This window comes from Bos taurus, chromosome 17 (genome assembly GCF_002263795.3).
Source record: "Bos taurus isolate L1 Dominette 01449 registration number 42190680 breed Hereford chromosome 17, ARS-UCD2.0, whole genome shotgun sequence".
NCBI classification, from domain to species: Eukaryota; Metazoa; Chordata; class Mammalia; order Artiodactyla; family Bovidae; genus Bos; species Bos taurus.
The window spans coordinates 29,502,034-29,516,802 of NC_037344.1; the positions used below are offsets into that span (position 1 = coordinate 29,502,034).

General features: G+C 40.3%; 1 long non-coding RNA gene across 2 annotated transcripts in view; it reads left to right on the top strand.

The window, feature by feature from the left end:
* The first annotated feature begins 12,165 nt into the window (after positions 1-12,165).
* LOC112442022 (uncharacterized) overlaps positions 12,166-14,769 on the top strand; it is a 53,297-nt gene continuing 50,693 nt past the window's right edge. The window contains exon 1 of one of the 2 annotated variants that reach the window (XR_003030006.2): positions 12,166-12,410. This is a non-coding gene — a long non-coding RNA (uncharacterized lncRNA). The remainder of the gene's footprint in view (positions 12,411-14,769) is intronic. The other variant, XR_003030003.2, reaches the window with a different exon arrangement.

Sequence of the window (14,769 nt, forward strand, 5' to 3'; positions counted from 1 at the left end):
TAATGTAACCATATGGTCTTCCAAGCTGGTGAGTTATATCTGGCAGATAATTTTCACTCTATTTAGTGCTTTTCAGTTTTCAGTTTCCAGGACAAGAATGTTACCCACAAAAGTGGCTTATCTGACCAGTCACAGACTCTCTGGAGGCTACCAACTGAGTAAACAACAGGCATCCTAACATCAGGTGTTTCTTGCAACCTCTGTTAACCCAGTCTTTCAGTCAGTTCAGTTCAGTCGCTCAGTCATATCCGACTCTGCAACCCCATGGACTGCAGCATGCCAGGCTTCCCTGTCCATCACCAACTCCCAGAGCTTGCTCAAATTCACGTCCATTGAGTCAGTGATACCATGCAACCATCTCACCTTCTGTAGTCCCCTTCTCCTTTTGCCTTCAATCTTTCCCAACAACAGCGTCTTTTCCAATGAGTCAGTTCTTCACATCATGTGCCCAAAGTATTGCAGTTTCAGTTTCAGCATCAGTCCTTCCAATGAACACCCAGGACTGATCTCCTTTCAGTCCAAGGGACTCTCAAGAGTCTTCTCCAACACCACAGTTCAAAAGCATTAATTCTTTGGAACTCATTCCTTTAGAGGAGACCTAAGGGGCATCTGGGAAGGAAGACAGCTGTTCTCCAAGGGGCCCACGTCCTCCCACACCTTCATTAGACTGCTCTTTTGTGAGTAGTAATCCTGCTTCTCAGGGTGCCAGAATGTTCTTAATCTTATTACAGATCTGATTATTCCATAGACGTTCCTCTCAAGAGAAACAAGATTCACCAAATGTGGTCAGATAAGTCTAACTGCAATTTCTCCTTCTAGACAAATACTTAAAGGTATTAGAATGACACAAATACAAAACACTGCCAACACCAAATGCATGTGAGAATCTGGAGCAATAAGAACATTCATTCCTTGGTGGTAGGAATGCAAAATGATACAGCCACCTTACCTTGGAAGACAGTTCAAAAGTTACTTGCAAAACTAAACATGCTTTTTTTATATAATCTAGTAGTCCCCCTCTTTGGTATTTAACCAAAGAAGCTGAAAGCTTATGTCCACACAAAAACCTACACACAGATGTTTGTACGAGTTTTATTCATAATTTCCAAAACTTGTAAGCAACCAAGATATCTTCCAGTAGGTGAGTAGATAAACTGTGCTATACTTAATGGAATGTTCAGTTCAGTTCAGTCACTCAGTCATGTCTGACTCTTTGCAACCCCATGAGTCGCAGCACACCAGGCCTCCCTGTCCATCACCAACTCCCAGAGTTCACCCAGACTCACGTCCATCGAGTCAGTGATGCCATCCAGCCATCTCATCCTCTGTTGTGCCCTTCTCCTCCTGCCCCCTATCCCTCCCAGCATTAGAGTTTTTTCCAATGAGTCAACTCTTTGCATGAGGTGGCCAAAGTACTGGAGTTTCAGCTTTAGCATCATTCCTTCCAAAGAAATCCCAGGGCTGATCTCCTTCAGAATGGACTGGTTGGATCTCCTTGCAGTCCAAGGGACTCTCAAGAGTCTTCTCCAACACCACAGTTCAAAAGCATCAATTCTTCGGCGCTCAGCCTTCTTCACAGTCCAACTCTCACATCCATACATGACCACAGGAAAAACCATAGCCTTGACTAGACGGACCTTTGTTGGCAAAGTAATGTCTCTGCTTTTCAATATGCTATCTACATTGGTCATAACTTTCCTTCCAAGGAGTAAGCGTCTTTTAATTTCATGGCTGCAGTCACCATCTGCAGTGATTTTGGAGCCCCCAAAAATAAAGTCTGACACTGTTTCCACTGTTTCCCCATCTATTTCCCATGAAGTGATGGATTATTATACAGTGCTAAAAAATAAGTGAGCTTTCAAGCCATGAAAAGACATGAAGGAACCTTCTTAGTGGAAGTGTTAGTTGCTCAGTCATGTCTGACTCTGTGACTCCATGGACTGTAGTCCAGAAGGCTCCCCTGTCCATGGAATTCCCCAGGCAAGAATCCTGGAGTAGATAGCCATTCCCTTCTTCAGGGGATCTTCCCAACCCAGGAATCAAACCTGGGTCTCAAACATTGCAGGCAAATTCTTTACTATCTGAGCCACCAGAGAAGCCCTGAGAAGGAACTTTAAATGCATATTACTAAGTGAAATAATCCAATCTGAGAAGGCTATATATTTCATGAGTCCAACTATACAACATTCTGGAAAAGAGAAAAATTATGGAGATAGGAAAAAGATCAGTGGTTTCCAGGGTTGTGGGAGGGATGAATAGGTAGAGCACAGAGGATCTTTAGGCAGTGAAAATACTCTATATGATACTATAATGATGGATACATATTATTATACATTTCTTCAAACCTATAGAATGTACAACACCAAGAGTGAACTCTAAACTATGGACTTTAGATAATTATGATGTATCAATATAACATATCATAATTTATATGATGTGATTTATTTTTTTTTAACGAAGACTGTTTTTTACAAGCATCCTTGGTGAGAAACAAATGTGCCATTCTGGTGAGTGAAGTTGACAGTGAGGGAGGCCATTCATGTGTGTGGGGATACAGGAAATCTCTGTACCTTCCTCTCAATTTTATTGTAAACCTAAAACTGTTCTAGGAAAAATAGTCTTTCATTTTTTTTAAAGCACGTTTAGAAACCCTCTGGGAAATACTCTGGAAAGGTATTCAGGAAATAAATGGAGAAACAGGGAGAAACAAGTGGGAAGAAAGACTTTTGTCCATATACTGATGTGAATTTTGAGCTGTGTGAATGTAATGTCTATTCTAAAAAGAAATAGTTTTTAAACTATATTAAGATCCAAATTTGGAAGGCCTAAATACTACAGAATTTCTTTTCAGCAACACTGAGTGACATGATTAAAGTGGCTTTTATGAAAGGAGGGTCTCACATTAGAGGACAGGATAGAGAAAGGTGGGAGGGACTAGACGAGGCTTTCCTAGAACTTTGAAAGCAAGGGCTTAAACTTCTATTTGTAGCCCTGGCTAGTAAGCTTGCCCCTAGTAGGCTCTGGTAACATGTCCATTGCTCCTGGGGTTGTTATCACTGTGTTATAAATGTTGATGGTGGCGAGAGAGATGAGGGCGATGATGACACTTGGTATGGTAGGGATTCAGGAGAATCCCAGGGACGGGGGCGCCTTGTGGGCAGCCGCCTATGGGGTCGCACAGAGTCAGACACGACTGAAGCGACTTAGCAGCAGCAGCAGCAGAAAGCTTTTGGAGCAATTCACACATGCTGTTTGATTCTCACTTCTGTAAGTCCCCTCTTCTGTTCTGACAACCACTGCTCCAGTTTAAATCTGACCTAAAACAATGAATAAGATAGTATCTTTGCTACTGAGAAATTCACAAATGGTGGAAGAGTACAAAAACAATCCACTAAGTGAAACATCTTCTATGGTAGCGAGTGCTTTAGAAGTCTCAGCATCCAACGGTAGCAGAAAGGATAGAGCAAGCAAAGAACAATGTAAAATCCTTAGGTATATTCAGAATTTTCCAACTCAAAAAATTCTTATTTAATAATCACAATAAGCCTGTGCGGTGGATACTGTTGTTCCAGTTCTTAGCCAGAAAAGTTGAGATCAGCAAAATAAGAGCAAGGGTTCTGGAGGTGATAGACTGGGTTTTAAATCCTGGCTCTGCCACTAATTAAGTAAATTCTTGAGCAAGTTATTAACCTAAAATTGTTTCCTCACACAAAACATTAGGTTCATAACAGTATCTACCACACAGAATTGCCATGAGGATGGAACAAAAAAAGTATCTGAAAGGTTTCTCATGGACTCTGGTAACTAATAGTACTCAATACTTTTTGCTCTTTTCCTTCTTTATTCTTCAGCCTTCTCCACAAAGCTATCTCCAACTCACTCATCTTGGTTTCACCCACTCAAGGCCTGTCTCCCTCTTTCCAACTAACTTTTTATTTTCTGAGAAATTACAAGTTCCTACTTCTGTATCACTACAAAGCACCTAGCTCATAATTTATTTTGTTTTATATCCAAATCTTTTTTATAGTGGTAAAATATACATATCATTAAAATTAAAAATTGTTATCATTTAGCATTTTTAAGTGTATGATTCAGTGGCATTAAGTACCTTCATAATATTAGGCAACTGTGCATTTTCAAAACTTTTTCATCAAGACTTCCCTGGAAGCCCAGTGGCTAGGACTCAGCGCTTCCAATGCAGAGGGCCCAGGTTGGATCCCTGGTCATAGAACTATATCCCGCATGCTGCAACTGAAGATTCTGCATGACATGACTTAATATCCTGCATGCTGCAATGAAGATCAAAGATCCTGTGGATAAATACATAAACTTAAAAAAAAAAAAAACTTTTTCATCAACCCAAACACAAACCTTATACCCAATAGGCAGTGACTCCTCCTCTCTCCAGTCCCTGGTAACCTCTGCCTTCATTTGTTTCTGTGAATTTGCCTATTGTATGTGCTTCATCAGAGTGGAATCATATGCTATTTGTCCTTTTGTGTCGGCCTCCTTTCACTAAGCAGAATGTTTTCAGGTTCACCCACGCTGTAGCACGGGCTTTTTTATGACTGATTAATATTTCACTGCATGGATAAACTGCATTTTGTTTGTCCATTCACCTGTCAATGGACATTTGTTTTATTCCACATTTCAGCTACTGTGAAAAATGCTGCTGTGAACATTGGTGTACAATTATCTGTTTGCTTCCCTGTTTTCAATTATTTTAGGTATATACCCAGAAGTAGAATAATTGGTTCTTAGGGAAATTCAATGTTTAACATTTTGAGAAACTGCCAAATTGTTTTCCACAGCAGTTGCACCATTTCTATCAGCAGTGCACAAAGGTTCTAATTTCTCCACATCCTTGCCAACACTCTCCATTTCTTAATTTTTAATTTTTTTTGAAGTATAGTTGAATTACAATGTTGTGCTGTTAATTTTTGCTTTTATAATAGGCTTCCTAATGAGTATGAGTGGTATCTCATTGTGGTTTTGATTTGTAGCCCCCTAATGACTAACAATCCTTTAGGTTAGTACCTTGATGCACTCGAAACTAAGATGAAGTTAATATTTTGAAAACAAGGTGATTCATTCTGATGGCTTAATGAACACTTTACTGTTACTCTTTTGCACTGAACTTTGCATATTTCTGGGAAGAGGTGAATTTGTCCAAGGAAAAAATATTCCACAGTTCATGGGGAACATAAATTGTCTGTAGTATTGATATAATGTCACTTTCTCATATGATCATGGTTTAAAGGATTATCTTGGTTCAATATGTATTGGTTAGATGTGTAAATGTTCATATCGTTAGCACACATTAAATGATTTTATACATAGTTTCCAAGGGTGGGTTAAGAGTGGCTTGTGAAGCAACTGGAAGCAAATGGTGGCACAGAGACTATCCAGGGAAGACTTTGTGATAAGGGTCTCATAAAAAGAGCAAGGGAGAGAGACTGTGTAACAGTTATTATTATAGATTCACTACATGGAAAAATATTTTCCAGAATTATGAATTAACAGCCTAGAATTTTTTTTCATGAAGGACTGCAAGGCATTTTGCATAGCTTTCATTTCTTTAAAACTGCTGCTTTCTAAAATTCTCTTGTTTCCACACTTTTTGGGGGAACCCAACTACTGATCAGTAGAGTTTCACCCAAGAAATAGCAATAGTTGGACATTTCTGAATTTTTCCATATTGCTTTTTTTCTTGGTATATTTATACTCGATTTTGAAGGATTGCTTATGCTTGTGTGACTGCAAGCAATCAGTACCCAGTCATTGTGTAACACATAATGATACTTATTGTACAACAAAGCCTGAGTTTTTATCAACTGGAAACCCTTAGAGTTAGGTGTCTCCCTCCTAATCCATTCATCTGTACCATGGCCTTTCTCTTCACACTCAGCAGATTCATAAGGTTATTTGCCTTTAGTGATTTTACTTTCTTACAGTATGAAATGATGAAGGTTGATAAAAGGAGAGATTACATTTTAAAAAATAAATAAATAATAAAGAACAGGAAAGAAAAAAAAGTGAAAAGTGAAGTCGCTCAGTCATGTCCAACTCTTTGTGATCCCATGGACTGTAGCCTACCAGGCTCCTCTGTCCATGGGATTTTCTAGGCAAGAGTACTGGAGTGGGTTGCCATTTCCTTTTCCAGGGGATCTTCCTGATCCAGGAATTGAACTTGGGTCTCCCGCATTGTAGGCAGATGCTTTACCCTCTGAGTCACCAGGGTAAGTAAAGAACAGGAAAGCAAAGCTAAAAGAAACAGCAGCTCTAGTTTATTTCTCTGTGAGAGTCTCAGGTCTCCTTAAGTGTTGTCCTGTTTTGGCTCTTCAAATCCAGCCTAAGCTAAAATGAAGAGGTATGGTAGATGCTGTTACATATATGTGCAGTTCCCAAAGGTCCCAGTAGGGTAAAGACCAAAAGGAAGCAAAACTAAAAGAAGATAAAACAGGAGAGCTGGGTTCACCCCTGGTTTGGGAAGATCCTCTGGAGAAGCAAATGGCAACCCACCCCAGTATTCTTGCCTGGAGAATCCCATGGGCAGAGGAGAGCCTGGTGGGCTACAGTCCATGGGGTTGCAAAGAGGTGAACATGACTGAGCGACTTTCAGTCACTCACACTCAATGACTAATGATGTTGGTCATCGTCTCACATGTTTACTGGCCATTTGTTTATCTTCTTTGGTGAAATGTCTATTCAAGTCTTTTACTCATTTTTAAATTGGGCTCTTTTTGTTGTTGAGTTATAGAGGTTTTTCACATATTCCGGAGGTTAATCTCTTATCAAACATATGATTTGGAAGTATCTTCTCCTATCTTGTAAGCTATGTTTTCATCCTTTTTACAGTATCATTTGATGCATAAAAGTTCTTTATTTTGATAATGTGCAATTTATATATATATTTTTTGCCTATGCTTTTGGTGTTATATTCAAACCATCAACAAATCCAAAGCCATGAGGATTTTCTCCTATATTTTCTTTTTAAGAGTTTATAGCTTTAGCTCTTAAATTTAGGTCTTTGACTTATTTTGAGTTAATTTTTGTATGTGGTATAAAAGAAAGGTCCAACTTCATTCTTCTGCACGTTGGATACCCAGTTTTCCCAGCACTATTTTTTGAAAAGATGGTCCTTTCTCCATCGAATGATTTTGGTACCCTTGTTGAAAATTAATAGACTATATATCTGAGGATCGTTTTTAGGCTCTGTATCTATTCCTTCGGTCTGTATGTACATCTGCATGCCAGTATCACGTTTTGATAATAACTTTGTAGGAAATTTTGAAATTGGTAAACATGAGTCTTACAATTTTGTTCTTTTTCAAATTTCCTTCAATAGCTCATAATTCGTATGCAGATAGATTTGAATATTTAGCAGATGCATTCAAGACAGGAAGGGAAAAACTCAAACTCATGACCTTACAGTTCTCCACCTGTGACAAGGTCCCAGTGAATGCCTTTTTAATCACACAGGTCTACTCTGCACTCCTAGAGGTTTAGTGCAGTGTTGGGGAGGAAGAAATTTTCCTCTCCCCTTCTAGGTTCTCTGGGATGGTCTTAATTAATTCTTTAATTCTTAATTGACATAAGAGAGATTAACAGGGAAAAAAAATCAAAGTTTCACAACATGTATATATGGGAGAAGCCCAGGAAAGCTGATTAACTTGCCCAAATGGCCAAAGCCCTCACATTAAATACCATCCTCAGCTAAAGAGAATGTTGAGGGTGGGAAGAGTAAGTTAAGTAAGTACAGGGAACAAGGGTAAGACTATATTTGGATTTAAGTCCTTGCCTTCTCCAATGATAAGAGTTCTTAAAGATTTGGTCATTCTCCTCTTCTAGGTAGATGGAGCTGCTGCTGTTTCTGCTAAGTAGCTTCAGTGGTGTCCGACTCTGATACCCTTACAAATGGTGATTTCCCTTACAAATGTAAATGTTTCTTACAAAAAGCCAATTCCTACTTGGTTTTCAGAGTCCTTCCCATGTCTGTTTATGTTTATCAGAAAATAACCAGCTTAAAAGAGTTAATATGCTGTGGAGATATATTTTAGGGTGGCAAATTCTGCTCCCCTACAGTAGCTTGTGGTCACATTATAAATAAATGGTCATGATGCTACAGTACTGTAATTAAGTGATATATGGAGAACCCTTTGTAAGGAGACCAGAAGTGAAACTGAGGAGGACCCTGTGGGGCTTCTGGGCATGGAAGTGTTTTTGTCCCCCATTCCCTGTAGGTGGGACTCCAGCCTCCATGACCTTCTCTGAGTTCCATCAAACAGTTACTAATCAAAGAAGCAGCAACCAAGAAACCACCTGAGGCAAGATTAAAGGGACCAGAGAAGCTCATCAAGATTAGGAGACCTGAGACTAATCTTGTCAGCAACACTACCTTGAACTACTGCTATAAAACAACTCATCAAATTCTTCTGGGTTGGGACACATAGCTTTTTAAGTGTGTCCCCCTTTGCCTGGCATAGCAATAAATCTATCCTTTTCTACCCTGCCCCAAACTGTGTCTCTGAGGTTCAATTCAGCACTGGAATACAGAGATGCTGAGCTTTCCACATCAGAATCAGGATTCTAGTTCCAACTCTGCACTTACAAGCAGTAACTTTAACAAATACCTCACCTCTCAAAGGCTCAATTTACTGATTTTTATTCATCTATAAAATGGAGATTATGTACCTCCCCTGCGTACCTCATGAGGACATACAGAGGTTCAAGTGACAGAAATGTGTGGCAGGCTTGGTAGACGTAGGAGATCCACCCATGTCCTTTGCCTGCCTCTTGTTTTAGAAAAGTTGCAGTCTCCCAGGCTCCTAAGTCACAGAAGCCTGGCTCAATGATTGAAAGGATATGAACATGTAGCAATAAAAATAGCAGTTGAGCCAGGAAAATTGGTAAGAATTCAAACGGTAAATCAGCCATATGGCAGTCACAGAATCTTTAGTTCCTCTCTGAAGTACCTAGATTACAGTATCTGATGCACCAAATGGAAGAAGTTAACTACTTGATGACCATGAGCACACAGCCCCCAGACCTATTGGAGCCTGAGCATTGATAATGCTAACCCTTGTGACATTACCCTATTCAGATCAGATCAGTCGCTCAGTCATGTCCGACTTTGCGACCCCATGAATCGCAGCACGCCAGGCCTCCCTGTCCATCACAAACTCCCAAAGTTCACTCAGACTCACGTCCATCAAGTCAGTGATGCCATCCAGACATCTCATTCTCTGTTGTCCCCTTCTCTTCCTGCCCCCAATCCCTCCCAGCATCAGAGTCTTTTCCAATGAGTCAACTCTTCACATGAGGTGGCCAAAGTACTGGAGTTTCAGCTTTAGCATCATTCCTTCCAAAGAAATCCCAGGGCTGATCTCCTTCAAAATGGACTGGTTATATCTCCTTGCAGTCCAAGGGACTCTCAAGAGTCTTCTCCAACACCACAGTTCAAAAGCATCAATTCTTCGGTGCTCAGCCTTCTTCACAGTCCAACTCTCACATCCATACATGACCACAGGAAAAACCATAGCCTTGACTAGACGGACCTTTGTTGGCAAAGTAATGTCTCTGCTTTTGAATATGCTACTAGGTTGGTCATAACTTTCCTTCCAAGGAGTAAGCGTCTTTTAATTTCATGGCTGCAGACACCATCTGCAGTGATTTTGGAGCCCAGAAAAATAAAGTCTGACACTGTTTCCACTGTTTCCCCATCTATTTCCCATGAAGTGATGGGACCAGATGCCATGATCTTCATTTTCTGAATGTTGAGCTTTAAGCCAACTTTTTCACTCTCCACTTCCACTTTCATCAAGAGACTTTTTAGTTCCTCTTCACTTTCTGCCATAAGGGTGGTGTCATCTGCATATCTGAGGTTATCAATATTTCTCCCAGCAATCTTGATTCCAGCTTGTGTTTCTTCCAGTCCAGCGTTTCTCATGATGTACTCTGCATATAGGTTAAATAAACAGGGTGACAATATACAGCCTTGATGTACTCCTTTTCCTATTTGGAACCAGTCTTTTGTTCCATGTCCAGTTCTAACTGTTGCTTCCTCACCTGCATACAGGTTTCTCACAAGGCAGGTCAGGTGGTCTGGTATTCCCATCTCTTTCAGAATTTTCCACAGTTTATTGTGATCCACACAGTCAAAGGTTTTGGCATAGTCAATAAAGCAGAAATAGATGTTTTTCTGGAACTCTCTTGCTTTTTCCATGATGCAGCAGATGTTGGTAATTTGATCTCTGGTTCCTCTGCCTTTTCTAAAACCAGCTTGAACATCAGGAAGTTCACGGTTCACATATTGCTGAAGCCTGGCTTGGAGAATTTTGAGCATTACTTTACTCAATTACCCTACCCTATTACCTCAGTACCTTGGCCACTCATGCGAAGAGTTGACTCATTGGAAAAGACTCTGATGCTGGGAGGGATTGGGGGCAGGAGGAGAAGGGGGACGACAGAGGATGAGATGTCTGGATGGCATCACTGACTCCATGGATGTGAGTCTGAGTGAACTACGGGAGTTGGTGATGGACAGGGAGGCCTGGCGTGCTGCGATTCACGGGGTGGCAAAGACTCGGACCTGACTGAGCGACTGATCTGATTTGATCTGATTACCTCACCATTAACCAATCAGAATTGTGTATGAGCTGATGACATATCCTGAAACTCCCCTCCTTCATCTTGATTTTAAAAATGATTCCCTGAAATTCATCAAAGAGTTCAGGTTTTTTGAGCATTAGCTGCCCCAGAGTCCTTGTCTGGCGCTTTACAATAAATTGCACTTTCCTTCACCACAACGCAGTGTCAGTCAATTGATTTCACTGCCAAGAGCAGCAGAACCAAGTTTGGTTTGATAATAAACAGAAACTGACTGATAAAGAGAACAAATTAATGGTTACCAAAGGCACTTCCCCTGGTGACTCAGAGGGTAAATTGTCTGCCTACAACGCGGGACACCAGAGTTCAATCCCTGGGTCAGGAAGATCCCCTGGAGAAGGAAACGGCACCCCACTCCAGTACTCTTGCCTGGAAAATCCCATGGACGGAGGAGCCTGGTAGGCTACAGTCCATGGGGTCGCAAAGAGTTGGACACGACTGAGCGAGTTCACTTCACTTAAAGGTAAGTAGGGTTGGGGGAGGGGCAAAATAGATGAAGAGAATTAAGAGGTACAAACTATTGGGTATAAAATAAATTATAAGGCTATAAAGTACCACACAGGGAATAAAACTAATATTTTATAATAATTTGCATGATTATCTATAAAATATTGAATGACTATGTTGTGTACCTGAAATTAATATTGTAAATCAACTACAATAAAAAATGAATAAGAGTTTGTTGTTTTAGTTGGCATCTTTTTAACCCATCACATTTCATGTCAACCACCAAGAGAAAGTAGACTCCATAACAGGCTGTGAAGGGGAACAGATTTTGATGCCCCAAAATACCTATTTTAAGCTATTTTTTGTTTTCTTTTTTTTTTTTTTTTTGTGGCTGTGCCATGTGGCATGTGGGATCTTAGTTTCTAGACCAGGGAATCTAATCTAGGCCCCCTACACTGAAAGTGCAGTGTCTTAACCACAGGACTGTGAGGGAAGTGCTTAAACTGTTTTGTTTTTGTTAATAGCAGAAATGAGAGAAGTTCTGAAAACTGAGTTAGAAGTCAGCCTTTTGTAAGAAACATTTATATATGTCAGAAAATTTTCTCTTTGTAAGGGTGTCTCCCTCTTTATATCTGGAAGAGGAGGATCACCAAATCTCTGGGAACTTATCACAGGACAAAGGCAAGACTTCAATTTGCACAAATATTCTTGTTTACTGTACTTTTGCTGATAACCTCCCATAACTGACTCCTCACCCTAAACATCTTATTTTATATTTAGCTAAAGACAGTGAGGTCTTCTGACATTTCGGTGAGTTAGTTTTTCTGGGCATCTTCCATGTACATACGTGTACATGGAGGTATACATGTTATTACATTTTGTTTTTCTCTTTTACATTAATTTATTAGGACATCAAAGAACCTAGAAGAGAAGAGCGAAGTTTTTTTTCTGCCCTTATAACTGCTTTAGTCTATCGATGTCATATAGATAAGTGAAGACCCTGTGAGAAAAGCAGAAGACTGTGGGAGATAAAACTCAAATGCATCTGGGAAAATCCCTTATTCTGTCTCCTGAACCTGAAAGGAAATATACAATTGCATACTCATTTATGAGAATCTTTGGCTGGTGCAATAGCAAGGGCTAGTCACAACAAGCCTTTTCAAAAAGACAAAACAAGTGAAAACAACAAAAGCCCTTCCCATTAGCTGTTGGTTTCACTTATAAGCAATTACCAGGACTCTGGCAGCAAGTCATTTGGGGCCCTCTTGACAAGATTCAGACATGATCTACAGAAGGTAGGGAGAAATCTCCTCATCTCTGCATGTTAATTAAGGAAGACAGATGGCCCTGTGATTATTCAACCATATGTAGGTCAAGACTAAATGAATTAATAAGCAACTTAATTCTCAGCCGCCTCCAAGAGCTTATGGGGCATCTATGAACAAACAATTGCCACAGTATCCTGGGAAACAGGAGATGGGAGTGGGAAGCGAGATTAAATTTCTCCCCATTGCACACTAAGTTCCATAGCCTGGGGAGGGACAGCTCAGTCCCTCCACCACACGTTATCTTCTATATTGTATTTGCAATGTTAAATGAGTCATGTTATAAATCTTAGTTTCCCACCTATAAAACATAGTTCACAGGGTCGCTCTTTTTTTTTTTTTCTCCTTGAAGTTAAGCTTTCCTTAATTGATCATTTTAGGACTGAAAAAAGCACAGGAACTAGAGCCTACAGCCATAAGGAGAAATGTAACAAGACAGGCAACACATGCTGAAGGAGAAAGGTTGGTGTGTATGTGTCAGAGAACAAGTTCTGAAAGGGCTCAGAGGACCAGGGGCTGTGGGAGGTAGAGCTTGATCTGGACCTGAAAAGGCAAATGGACAGCCGTGGGGTGGGGGAGGGGAACCAGGAAAACTGTGTGCAAAATGCAGGAAGCTGTGCACAGCATGCCAGGGACGGTGATCAAACCAGTATGACAGGATGACGCAGGAGAATCAGGAGAGAGGTCAGCTGGTAAAAGTGTTTAACAGCTAATAGAGCCCTGGATGCCAGCAGTGCTGGGTGTTTATAGGAGAAAGCAGCCTCTGTCCTCTTCCCAGCATTGCTGCCAGACTCCCCAGGACAGAAACTAAAAACCCTCCAGGAGTTTGTACTGGGAAGAGTTATTTCTGTGCTTCTCCCAGCTCTCAATCTTCCTGTGCAAGTGACTGGTGATACTGGCAAAAGAACTGAGTTGCCCCACTCAGTTCCTCTCTCCCTTCCTCTTACCAGGTTGAACTCCCTGTAGAACTAACCAGTTTTCTGTCTTAACCTCCTCTCCTCTTCTAAAGGGTGAGCCTCTTGCCTCTGAAGAGAGGCCTGAATTTGTCCAGTTGTCTCTGGATGGGCAAGTTTAATATTTTGAGCAAAGGTGTGAGTATTAAACTCAGTTGTCAGTGTTAGTAGTAAGTGATAGATATTTTGTTCCCTTTCTGACTCTACCTGAGTTTGTTTGGAGCACTGAAGAGGGGGAAAAAAAGAAGCATAATTTATTATCTCTTGTGTAAAATCCCAACATCCAAAAATCTGGAAGAGATACACATAGAATTGCTGTACTAGTCACCTTACAGCAAAACCAAAAGGACATATTAGGATGAGTCAAAGTAACAAGTCTTAGTTTCTTAGCATTGTGAAGCTTAGGAACTTAAAAAAAAAATTCTTAAAAAAAAAATGTACACATAACAAACAGCTTATACAGCTCAATATTAAAAAAAACAAACAACCCAATCAAAAATCGGGCAGAAGACCTGAACAGACATGTCTTCAAAGAAGACACACAGATGGCTAAAAGGCACATGAAAAGATGCTCAACACTGCTAATAGTTAAAGAAATGCAAATCAAAACTACAATGAGGTATCACCCCACACAGGTCAGAATGGCCATTATCAAAAATTCTTCAAATAATAAATGCTGGAGAGGGTGTACAGAAAAAGGAACCTTCCTAAACTGTTGGTGGGAGTATAAACTGGTGCAGCTACCACGGGAAGCAGTATGGTGGTTCCTTAAAAAACTAAAAATAAAGTTATCATATGATCCAGCAATCCCACTCCTATGAATATATCCAGAGAAAACTGTAATTCAAAAAGATACATGCACTCCAATGTTCAAAGCAACATTATTTACAACAGCCAGGATATGGAAGCAACCTAAATGCTCATGGACAGATGAGTGGACAAAAAGGAATATTACTCAGCCATTAAAAAATGAAATAATGTCATTTGCAGCAACATGGATGGACCTAGAGAGATTATCATACTAAGTGAAGTAAGCCAGACAGGGAAAAATAAATATCATATAATATCACTTGTATGTGGAATATAAAAGAAAAAAAAAAGAACAAATGAACTTATTTCCAAAACAAAAAGAGACTTACAGACAACAGAAAACAAACTTATGGTTAACAAAAAGAAAAGAGAGGTGGGGGGAGGAATAAAATATGAGGCTGGGATTCACATATATACACTGCTGCTGCTGCTGCTGCTAAGTTGCTTCAGTCGTGTCCGACTCTGTGTGACCCCATAGACGGCAGCCCACCAGGCTCCCCTGTCCCTAGGATTCCTAGGGAGAATCCCTAGGGAGAATTCCTAGGGAGAATCGCTAGGGAGAATCC